Below are 12,779 nucleotides of genomic sequence, written 5' to 3'. Positions count from 1 at the left end.
AAAATAGCTTTAAGATATAATTTAAAAATAAAAAATACAAATAGGGTAACATAGTTAATATCGGCAAGGTGTCGTTATGTAGATCAAATGTTAAAAACAGTGTTAGCCCTTGGCCTTGTTTAACAGGCCAGCAGCAGATGGGAAGAAACTGTTTTTATGGCGTAGTGATGTTCAATGGATCAATGCAGCGCGTCGCGCCCAGTGCCGTAGAAATGGGCGCGACCATGCCTCTAGTGGGTCACTAGGGGCATGGTGCTGGGTTCTAGCCGAGGAGAGCCAGATGAGTCCTACCGACAGAGTAGGTGATAGCAGCCTCCGCCAGCGCCGTAGGTAATTGCCACAGAGTCGGTCACTGGAGAAGTGTGGTTGGGGTGGCTGGCGGTAGGGGGGTGGGGAGGGCATGTGGGGACGAGTCAACCCGGCACCGGGTTAAGCACGTGATGGGCCGGGGGGAGGGGTGTGGGCCAAAGGTGAACGAGGGGACACGAGAAGAGTGGCTGAGAAACGTCTGGAGAGTTCCCGAGGGGGGCGTGGTTAAGGGCGAAGCCAGAGAGGGGACAGGCGTAAGGTGGCCTGGAACCTTTGAGAATATTCCAGATGTAGGCACGGCTGGGGGTGGAGCCAGGCCGCACCGAGAGGGATTAAAGGGAAGCCGCGCTCGAATGTCGGGGCTGTCGGCAGGTGAAGTGGAACCCAAGTGATACGTCTTGGACTCCGTCTTCGACATCGTGGGTCAGACAGCACGCTGGCTGCTCTGACCCGATTATAGTTATCCCATATGCGAGAGAGATCGGTGTATTGTAATCATGTGTGTAACGAGAGATAAGTGTATTGTAATCCTGTGTGTAACGAGAGTGAGAGGTGTATTGTAATCCTGTATGTAACAAGAGTGTGAGGTGTATTGTAATCCTGCGTGTAACGAGAGATAGGTGTATTGTAATCCTGTGTGTAACGAGAGATAGGTGTATTGTAATCCTGTGTGTAACGAGAGTGAGAGGTGTATTGTAATCCTGTGTGTAACGAGAGTGAGAGATAGGTGTATTGTAATCCTGTATGTAACGAGAGTGAGAGATGGGTGGATTGTAATTCTGCGTGCAACGAGAGTGAGTGTATTCGTCCCGTGTGTAACGGTGTGGCATAAGCGTAGAATAAACGTTGTTGCCTACTTAAATAGTGTCTCTGAAATGACTCACTACACAAAGATACGGAGTCATGAGCTGCCGCTGGCCCAAGTAGATAGCCACACACCCACACAAAGATAAAGACAAAGGTCCCCCGTGTAGCCTGAACAGATTGTGTGGGGAAAAGTCTGTGGACAAACCCCTCTGAAGGCCGGCACAGTGGTGGTGTGGTCGATAGAAGGGAGCGGTAGTGCAGCGGTTTGCGCTGCGTTACGAACCCGGCGACCCGAGTTCGATTCCCCCTCACGGCCAACACCACTGAGATCATCTGAACCGCTCCTGGGCCTCCCCTAGGTCGGCTCAGCCTTCAATGAGTAACTGCTGCTTTGTGTAAAAACATCGTCGCTGTGAAGACAAAGGTGGTCGGGCGTGGTGCTTGCCACCCACCCCCTCGTGTGCCGTTCCGACATTCATAGGGGCTCGCTCACAGCACTTCCCACCAACAGTCCGTTATAGGCTATAACGGACTGTTGGTGGAGATCGTTGTCTTTGGTGTGGTCGGTTCCACACCCGACACACAAGGTACGAACTTAAGGTTGAATCCAGTGCTGATGTTCACGCCACACAAGGTACTAACTTAAGGTTGAATTGACATTGAGAGGCCCAGGACCGGTTGGGATATTAGCCCATGAAGTTGGCTGTGGAATTGAACTCGGGTCGCTGGGGTCGTAGCGCAGTGCGCGCACGCACGCGCACGCACGCGCACGCACAAAAAAAATAGAAAGATAAACCGCGTAGCCTTAACAGACTGTTGGGGAAAGTGCTGTTAGCGAGCGCCTATGGACGTCGGAACGGCACACGAGGGGGTGGGTGGCCAGCACCACGCCCGACCGTCTTTGTCTCCCCAGTGGCGATGTTTACTACACACCGCACCAGGTACTCATTTAAGGCTGAGTCGACCTAGGGGAGGCCCGGGACCGGTTCAGATAATTAATCGTCACTAGTGTTGGCCGTGAGCAGGAATCGAACTCGGGACGCCGGGTTCGTAGCGCGGTGCGCTAACCGCTACACTACCGATCACACGCACGCACGCGCCCAAATTAAGTGATATATTGTACAGAGCAAATGTGGATGTGTACAGTAAAGCAAATAACCATTTCCATCTTTGATAGAGGGACGTCGTGCATGTGAAGCAATTCCATAACTTTTGGAAAATTAGCTATTACGGGAGGATTTTAGCCATGTAATTGTTATGTCATTATTTGTAAAGTGAACAAAACAAATATAACTAATCAATTACTGCATTACACGTTATTGTTTGGGCTCACCTCTTGAATCACAAAAAACGCATGATTAATTATACATTAAATGCAGCACACTAATAGATATGGGTACCCATAAGTGCATTTTAACGATGTTGTGCATAAAAATGTATAATTAAAAAATTATGGCCTTAAAACTACCATTTTCCTCCCATTACATTTGCTGTCGTGTGAAACGAAGTGCAGTACCGTACTGTTGTGTCTTTTCAGCTCTCTATAATAAAGGCGTCATTTGATATTAATTGAACATTTTTCCAGAAATTCCCCGATATTGACGCAGTTATTTGAGGCCAATGTAGGAAGGGGGTCAACCGTTTTGGTGACAATTTTAACTTGGGTGCGAAGACATTCCCAGTCAACGCGTGGACCAGTGGATACTGGACACTGGGCCACGTGTCATCACAGAAGAGAAGTAAAGTGGGCAATGGCCCGTTAGTCGACACGCATGATGAAGTGGCAGCCAAAGGAGGAGACACGCGTGCGAGCACGACTGCCATGGATATGGAGCAATTATATCGTTTGGTGTGCAGGAGCTAAACGGATGTCTGCATTGTAACAACTTGTATTAACCTACCTACATCAAGAAGTAGTAAATCACGACCGACGATGATGACGATGACTACGTATGAATCTTAACAATGATCGTGAAAAATTAATTGCGCACGTAATGCTCTCGTTGAAGAGGCGTGACATTCCACAAACAAATCACTGGGAGTTTGACTCTTGTCTTGAGAAAAGTTTTGAATGAATATATTTAGAGCACGATCTTACAATCCTGCGAGATGCTTCAGTTCGTTCTATTACGCGTACATTCAAACAATCGCGGATCCATACAAGTTCAGCAACTTCCTTGGCGATGTGGGGGGGGGGAGGGGTTAAGTATATACAGTATTCACAATAATGAGTGGACGTTTTGGGACGTTTACTTTCAGAATAGAGTGAGTGCGGAGGGCCGTGGCACGGTGCTCCACAGCTGTGCTGCTTTGCTCGACGCTGTTTCGAGCTTGGTCCTAATCGTCCACACGCTCTTCTCGCTCAGCTCTAGGGGAAGGGCAATCGCCCCAAAAAACACGAGCTAATTATAAATAGTATTTCCAGTTGTAAGGCAGCGGTATTGGCGATGGCGGGAATGCATTTTAGTGCGAGTGCGAGTGCTTTTTTTTATATACATTACATAGTAATCATAAAGGATGGAGACTCGGGACATTTTAAATTGTGTTTGTATCTGCGGGCCCTTCGCCAGAGTTCAGTGACAACGACATTATCAGCACAGGGGGTGCGGCCAATCGGTCAAGTGCGGCCCCAATATTTGATTTGCGCAATTTGGGGAAGCCAAACGTGACCGCTCTCATTAAATTAAAACAAAACGTGGCACGTAAATGAAGTCATTTTTTATATAAATACAAAAATTTAAACCGCGTTTTAAATAAGTTTTTGCTCTTTCACATTTTTGTTGTTGAAAACAAATCTCATGGTGGCAATTATCAAAGGGGCGCTACTGCCAGAGTTGTACGTAGCCAACCGTGCTTCGTACCCCGAGTCGTACCAAATCGATTGAGTCGCGAGGGGGCTTAGTTGGCGGGGAAGTGGAGGGGAGGGGGCGAATCATTACCGACTCAGTGTCTAATCAATGCAAGGCTTCTAAAAAACACCTGGGTAGATAACCACGCAGTAAATGCATTAGCTGCTCGCCATTTGTTTCAAGCAAATCAAGACCAATCTATATAGTTTGCAATGGAGGTGCCATTATACTTGTCTCGACTGCAATATTACCTTCAGTTGTCTGTGTTTTTTATTTTTTATTATTATTTTTTAGCAAAAAAAACACCCATTATGCTTATATCCATTAAAATGTAACGTGGGGGAGATCGAGCGTTCCCACAATTTACAAATGAGCTTCGTTTTAACAACAAAAACATCTGCAGCAAAAGTAAGACGAAGCGAGCAGGAAAGGGGGGGCGTGGTGAGTGAGTGGATGGTGGGCGAGTGGTGGGTGGGTGAGTGGGTGGGTTAGTGGGTGGGTTAATGAATGTGTGGGTGGTGAGTGGATGGTGAGTGGGTGAAGCTGAACATGTCCCGGGCTCAGAGCAGACTGGCTGTCCCCTGTTACGAACACGGGCTGATTTCCCACGTCTGTTTTGTCGATAAGAAGCCTGGTGGACCGCCGCATCGGCAATCCTGCAAGGCCACCCCCTGCCCCCTTCTCGATATCTCTCCACAGGGCGCCATCTCCATTCACCAATTTCCTATCCCAGCAGAACATTCATCCCACCCCCGTCGCTGCCACAATTCACATAGGCACACCTTTACCCCCCCACCGCCATCCCCCACTTCAGTACCAGGCTGCCGCCGTTATTAATTAGGTCCAAAGAAGGGCTATTAATTTTAATGAATTGCCTCTGCGTGGCAACCAAACGATCTGTCGCGTTCTGGGGGAAGTGTTAGTTTGTTTATCAGTGCTTGACCTTCATCCGCGGCACAGGAACGCGCGTGAAGGCGGGCGGGCGAGAGAGCACGATACGTGTGTACGCAATCAATTTGCAGAATCAAATATTTGCAAAATACTACGAGCCAAACCATTTTGTGCACAATAATGGTAATAGTTTTTTGTTGGTTGAGCCGTCAGCTGTCAATTGGGCTGATATATATACATACACACACAACAACAAAAGCGGTCCATGGAGGAAATTACTTTTATTTTTTTAAAGTGTGTGTGCGTGGGTTTTTTTTTTCTCTCTCTCTCCATTAATCCAATTATAATTTGTTTGCTCGGACCGTAGTAGGCATTTGTGGAGCGTTCAACGGCCAAATGCGACACGCAATGGAATTGCTTCTCAGTTGACGGACCTTTTTTGGGTTGGGTCAATTTCCGAGGACGCCAGATCACATTTCGCGCGGCGCGGCACTTTGCTTTGGGTGTCTCTCGGCACGGAGTCCACAACACCCGATCCGCACGTGGCTCACGAGGGCCTTTAAATAATTTACAAACATGACAGTGCGGGAAAAAAGAAAATTTTTAAATGCAGATCTACGTTCGCTGGCACTGGCCTTAAATTAATAGCATGCATGTGTAGTGGTCGACTTGACGCGGACAACTTTCTTGTTTGCTCCGACACCGCTTTTATTACAACTCTTCACATTACGTCTGTGACTCCCGTCATTCCGCTTAGCCGCAGCTCGCTCGTTGCCCGTCTCGCTCACTCCGCTTCCTCCCCTATCCCTCACTCTCTCTCTCTCTCTGCGTCGTCCCTGTCTCTCTTCGTCACTCGCTGTCTCTGTCTCTCTCCGTCACCCGATGTCTCCGTCTCTCGCTGTATCTCTGTCTCTCTCCCGCTGTCTCTGTCTCTCTCTGTCTCTGTCTCACGCTGTATCTCTGTCTCCCTCTGTCTGTCTCACGCTGTATCTCTGTCTCTCTCCCGCTGTCTCTGTATCTCTCTGTCTCTGTCTCACGCTGTATCTCTGTCTCTCTCTCGCCTCTACTTGTCTCTGCTTCTCTCTACTCTACTGCTAGCCTGTTCTGTCTCCTATGTCTTCGCTCCGGTTCTCCCCGACCTGCTTCGTCCCAGTCCCAGCGACAACTCCACTCGTTCTTCCCGTCTCCCGAATATATCCCCGTTCTCATTACCCACCAATTAATTAGTCCGCGTGCCACCGACGCCCCGTGCCCCCCCCCCCGCACCTGTTACTTGCCCCCTCTATTCCCAGACATTCCGACGCCACCTCGTCCTTGACAACAACCCCAGCCAATCACAGCCGTACATCGCTCCCTGGCTTAATTGGCCCGTCATTACCGCACAGTTCCCCGCCGCCTCACCTGGCCGGCCCGACGTAACCCCACTGTCCATAACTCGCGCGTCTTTACCATTCCCCCATGTATGCGCGTGTCAATTCCACTACATATGTAGGCGTGGATATCCGTATCGGACACAAAAATCATTGACAGAATACGTTCAGATGATGTGAAAAGGGATATATATATCTCCCTCCTCCTACAATAACGTGGGGAGTCGTATTCTTCAGAACCCATTTCTGATCATGGCCATCTGACCTCAAAGTGACCACGTGAGACATTTGTGGGATTTGGAAGATGTGGGCCGGGCTCACGGGGTGATAGAACAGCAATGGGGGGAGGGTGGGGGGGTGTACGTTCATCTCCATACCGCGTGCGAAATCCACCTTCTGGAAAACGTACAAAATCTCTATAAATAGACACCTTGCCTAAAGACTTGCAGATGTAAATTAAGATTTAAACTCTCCGTGATTAATGACTGCACTTGCGCTCGCCGAACGCGCCGGTTAAAGGAGCGCGCCGCCTCTGGAAGGTTTCGTGGAACAGACTCGGATCGTGAAGGCACCACCGCTCGCCGTGTAAAAATTTGCACATTTACCGATTCCTTGTGGCGTCTGGCTGAACCGGCTATCTGCTTTGCCAGGCATTCGGTGCTCCCGCCGTGTCTGACAGGATAATCGGGATGTCACGAAGTCAATCAAAATTAGATTTAGTAGAAACCCAGATGCATGCATGCTACGGTTTCCTTCGTACGCCACTTTGATCTATTTTTCCATTTACAGCGTTTTGAAATGTCCGGATTTTTTTTGGTCTTGTCGGTCATTTTGCTTGTAAACACGTCCACAATTCTCTTGTGGAAATGCGGTCATAGATTGGAATCATTTCCGTCCGACAGGTGACAGATGCGTTTGTCCGTAACCTTTAAATTTGCACGTTAATACAGGATGTACGTAAATGTTATTAAAGGCATTTTAATTATACAGCAGCTTGAACTGTGCGCTTGAAATACTTGCATTTTCAAAACTGAAAATCTTCATTGGATTTACAACCGCACTCAGCACGAGCATTCTAAGCCACAGCCGCGATGCTGTCGAACGCCTGAGACTCTCTCCAAATTCGACACAGCGCCCGTCGCCAGCACCGCGGCGAACACGTGAAGGATTAAAAAAAAAAAATGTACACCCACAAGAGCTTCATACGGCTCATGGGAAGCATGTACATAGGTTTGTCGACCTCGTAAAAAGTTGTGTCTAATTGTAATTGGTCAACAATGCTTCGTACCTTTACGGGCACGCCGTAGACTTAGTTCAGTGTTTCGGGGACACATATAGTGTCGTTAGAATTGCTTTTCCACATTTTCCACGTAGATAAATTGGATGATGACGACTTCTGATTCATCGCTTTGATTGACGCACAGCGAAAACTCAGGCGCGAGTGTTTGGAGTCGGCACATGTTTCCCAATGATCACATCACACACATGGGCGTCACCGAAGTGAAAATCACAATCACTTATCAGGGGGACTGTGTGCGCTGCCACTCCCATCGTTAGATCAGAATTCATTTTTATTTCACTCACCATCAAAACACAAAGAGAACGCTCACTGCTTGTTTAGCAGTCTGGGAACATGTTACTTTTAATTATACCAGTATAATTACTTGGCTCTTGTAACATTTTACAATTAAAAAATGTACATTTGCGAAATTTCGTTGTGAGAATTGTTCTTCAAATAACCAGTAAGCTGAAACAATCCATGGCACGTTAAAGGCTTGTACAACGCGTGGCCATTTAATTTGTTTGACTGCTGGGTGGCCTCGGGTCTTACTGACACAAATTTGGCCAGATTATTAGTTAACCGAACCCAAAAATCAATGATGAATTCTACTATCGGTGTGATAACCTACGCGTTAAGCCTTTTTTTGCAGTCAATACCCAGCCATCAAGGCACGTCCTACTGACGAAATATAGACACGTCAAAAGCGATTCAGGGCTTTCCAATTAAATAAATGTTTCCAAAGGCTCATACATTGATGAACTATTTTAGCTTCATCCCAGAAATAAAACAGATCCATCCGAGTGTGTGTGATTATTACTTCACTTGGGGTTGGGTGGCAGCCCAGCAATTTTTGTACTGCAATTTGAACCCCCGGTCCATTGTCAGCCACGGTGGTGAGATGTTAACTACCTCGCCTAGTATACAGGACACGTGGGTTCGATTCCGACCCTGACTCCTGTATGTTTTTGAGTTTGCATGTTCTGGATTTTCCTCCGGGTCCTCTGGTTTTTCCCTCCACATTCAGAATCAACGTGCGTTTAGAGTATTTGGCTGCTATACATTTCCACACGATGATAAGCGGTTATTTTAACCGGTCCTGGGCCTCCCCTAGTGCGACTCAGCCTTAAAAACATCACCACTGGGGAGAAAAATGGGGCCGGGCGTTGTGTTGGCCACCCACCCCTATGTGTGCTGTGCCGGCATAAATAGGTGCTCGCTAACAGCACTTGCCCCAACAGTCTGTTAAGGCTATACGGGGGATCTTTGTCTTCGTGGAATTCCCTGCTATAGTGGGTGTTAGAGGGTGAAAATTGTTTATTTTTTGTATATGCCAGCATCAGGAGTTTGTATCGCGGTACAACCGATCGTCTGCCGAGCTATGAGTGCAAAAATTGTTGAAAAGAAAGGAGCCCAAAACGACGGTGCACACGCGCGCACCTCGATTGTGTTTTTCATTGCGCACCGCGCTGCTCAGCGGTAGCTAACGCACAGATACGCTCTGGGCGAATCTTTTCTTCTTAACGTCAACCCCCCCCCTGCACCTCCCTCCGCCCCAACACAATAATCTATTCACATCGATTACCGTTGCTTTCTGCTCATCGCTGTGCTTTAATGAGCCAGCACGTACGTAGGGTAATTTTTCATTACCACCTTGGTCAAAGATTCCTCGCCCACTCAAAAACCACGTCGGGATGTGTGGCCAATTTAATTGGGATAATTATTTTTTTCGACGAGAAAGTTGAGCCGGGGAATGAAGCTGGGCGACGGGGCTGGGCTGACTTCTCTCCACTCCGCTGGAAAAGAGGGAAGAGTGAAAGAAGTTCACTCAGAGATGGAATCTAGATTTGAAGTTTTCGTGACTGCAGGGATCCATGCTCTTTGGTTCTTTCGGTAAAGTCACGTAGGTATAAAATAAAATAAATTAAATCACGACGTTTCAGGCGCAACACAAGTGCCCGTCATCAGATGGAAACAACCACAGCAATACGATAAACAATTGTTTATTATATTCTTAGCTCTTTCGGTAAAGTCACGTTGAAGGGAAACAATAAAATAATAAAATATAATGCAAACCGACGCACCTGATGACGACCGTTTGTGTTATGGTCGAAACGTCGTGAGAATTTGTATTGTTTTATATATATGATTTTATTGTTTCCCTTCAACGTGAATTTACCGAAAGAGCTAAGAATATGAATTACTGCAGTCACGAAAGCTTTAAATAATAAAAAAAATGTTTATTAGTTAGTCTTTAAACGTATGATCAACAATTGTTTATTGCTGTGGTTGTTTCCACCTGATGACGGGCACTTGTGTTGCGCCCGAAACGTCGTGATTTAATTTATTTTATACCTACGTGACTTTACCGAAAGAACCAAATAGTAAATAGAGATGGAATACAGTGGATGTTAAACCATGACAATATCCTTTATCTAACTTTGTTGCACTCTTACAATGGTGCACAACATCCTACTTTAAAGACTAACTCCCTTGCCTGGTGTACAGGAGGTCGTGGGTTCGATCCCGACCTTGACGCCTGTTGTATATTTGGAGTTTGCATGTCACTGTTTGACTTGCATCCCACTGGGATATTTGCACACAGCGTTGATGTACGGTGCTTTTTCTGGAAGATTTTGCTGTTTTTCCTGGAATATTCTGTTTGCACAGTCACATAGTCACTTTAAGATGTTTTCTTGTTCATGTTTTTTGTTTGTTGCGGTTGCACCCGATTCAAGAGCCGAATGACTCACAGGGCTATACCCAATAAATGAAACTGAAAACTGAAACACTCTCCTCGTGGTCGCGTGGATTTTTCTCCGGGTCCTCCAGTTTGTCCCCTCTACATTTAGAATCAACGTCACGCGTTTATAAGAATACTCGGCTGCTGTAAAATGTCCACGTGATAAGCCACTTCGCTGAACTATCATTTGTGACAGCCACGTCGCTTATGAAAAAGAGCTACACGGCTCAGTGGGCCTTAGCTGATAGAATACAAATAAAACAGTTCAGTGTTAGCTTACTTGTGCAAAGGCTGGCTGTATGTTTCGTTTGCGTGTTTACACTGAAGATGCCGCAGTGCAGTGGTGGTGGCCGTGCCATCCTCACCACTGCTCACTCCGTCTAGTACGTGGCCCGCTCCAGCAGTCGCTCCTCGCCCTTCCGTCTGAGCTGGTGAATTCTCCATCAATATATTTGACGTCACTCGAGCCCTTATCATCGTGAGGGCAGCGGAGTAATTGTCAAGCATGCAAAGCTGCACCGCAGCTCTGAGGAGCATGGCAACTCAAGCGCCAGACCTCAGGACGCTCTCTTGTTCAGAATCAGAATATTTATTTATACTGAAGGAATTCCATGAGCTGTAAAGCTCGTTTTCACAGATGCCCTGTAGTCACAGATGTCCAGTGTTTCACACTTGAATGTCATCAACATTGTCAGCCGCTGTTTAATGGATGACTCCCCCATGCCTTTGCCAATATTCAATCGTCCTGCAAGACTACAATACGTCTCACGAATACACGTGCAATGATTTCATCGCTCCACCCACTGCAGGGACTCTTCTCAGGTCCTCCGTCTCTCGTTGCTTGCCATTCCGTCACCGGTCTCATCTGTCGACCATCATTCCTGCTGCAAGCGATGTGCTCCCACCCAAGCACAGATGCTTTTACTCACAATCGACGGTGATCTCTCCAGTTCCCATTTGTTCCCTGATACACGCATGCCTCGAAGTGTAATTACAAGCGTGCATCTCTCTACGCCCACGTTACCGATTGTGTTCACTTGTTCCTGTTTAAGTGCCCGAGTTTCTAATCCACGCGTCACAGCGGCTTCAAGTGGTGGCGTGTTTATGCACGCTTGTGTTACCCAGGAGAGCCTCACCGAGTCTCAAGACTCTTGTACAGGAGGGTCCTGACAAGGGGGAGGGCCGATGTTGCTGTTGTGCGTAAACCCAAATTTTAGAATCTGCAACGACAGAACAACAAAATGCAACATGCCACTCAGATGCATCGCTACGTGCTTTTAATTGTCAAGTGCGTTTTGTTTTTTTACGTGCAACATAGCTACGTTAAAAGGGAAAATGCATTAATAAATACAAGTAGGGTGGAGAAGGCGACGTCAATTCACGTGGGTGACGTGAACGATCGGACTCCCACCCGAGTACATGAAATAAGCACGCGGTGCTCAACTTGTTGTGGCTAAATCCTCGCTGAGAGAGAGCCCGCATCGAGATCTGTAATAATGCAACGTTGTAGTGCATTGCCACCGTGTTTTATGTACCGTATTTCAAATGAAATTGCAGCGGCGAAAGAAGAAGTAGAAAAAAGAACAACATCCCGAACGCTCACAACAAATAGTAAACCAACATTGGGTGACATGAAAACAAACAACCTTATCAACAACGCATGCTCAAATAAAATACACGCACCGTGTGCGGCTGCAACACAAGAATAACGTGGAATTCGACGAAATGTGTGCCAAGTTCACGTTCCCCCCCTGTCACAGGGAGTAGGCGATTGCATGCGAAGCGCGTTGGCCGTACGTTACGTGGCAGACTCCCGTTAAGTGTCTTTTTTTACGTAAACATATTGACGGCCGCTCTTGCAGCGGTGAAAATGCGAGCTCGAATTGGTAATCTATTTTTCGTTTGCTTTGGGGATTTCTTTCTCAATGTGGGAGGTTTCTTTTGGTTTTGTGTGCTGCCTGTTTTCACCTCTTGGAAAGGTGATTTAAAGGGAGGCGGACGGTCGATACGGGGGGGGGGGGGGGGGGGGGGGAGCGTTGCGAAGCGTCCTTGTACGTGTCGGGGAGCAGAGAAATGTCACAGCGAGTACAGCGAGAGAGCATTCCCCTTTGAGAGTCACGGACGGCTCTCCTGGACGGGGAGGGGTGGGGGGGGTCCGAGAGAACTCCCCAGGCAAGCGCGAGACCAGTGCCCGTTGTGCCCGAGGGAGACCACCACCACCACCGTTGACGCCACTCCGCCTTTCGTTTTGTTGAACATTTTTTTTTCCCGGCAGCCGAGCCGCCGACTTTTAACAACTCGCGCCGCTGAAAAATCATCCCAACCCGTACCGATCCATTAGTCAGCCCTTCCCTCCTCCTCGTCACATCCGTCTGCACGTTCATTAATCCACCGATCCCCTCTGCCCGCTGCCGAGATCTATACTCGTGGCACACGCTGCCAGGCCGCGTATTGATTAAGAGGCGGTGCGGCATTGTGGCACTCGGGTGCTATCATCAGCCGCGCTCGGTGATTCATGGTAACTTTCCGCT

The 12,779-nt window shown here is 47.7% G+C and overlaps 1 long non-coding RNA gene across 1 annotated transcript; it reads right to left on the bottom strand.

Annotated features, from left to right (window-relative positions):
* Positions 1-5,760: 5,760 nt before the first annotated feature.
* Positions 5,761-11,659, bottom strand: LOC142905831 (uncharacterized). Its single transcript, XR_012929828.1, has 2 exons — positions 11,385-11,659; positions 5,761-9,301 (listed from the first exon to the last, which is right to left on the bottom strand). It is a non-coding gene; the product is annotated as an uncharacterized LOC142905831 (long non-coding RNA).
* Positions 11,660-12,779: the final 1,120 nt, after the last annotated feature.

This window comes from Petromyzon marinus, chromosome 3 (assembly GCF_048934315.1).
Source record: "Petromyzon marinus isolate PM22_M1 ecotype Great Lakes invasive population chromosome 3, UKy_Petmar_22M1.pri1.0, whole genome shotgun sequence".
NCBI lineage: Eukaryota > Metazoa > Chordata > Hyperoartia > Petromyzontiformes > Petromyzontidae > Petromyzon > Petromyzon marinus.
Note: the sequence above shows the minus strand (reverse complement) of the source record. Positions and strands in the feature narration are given on the sequence as shown.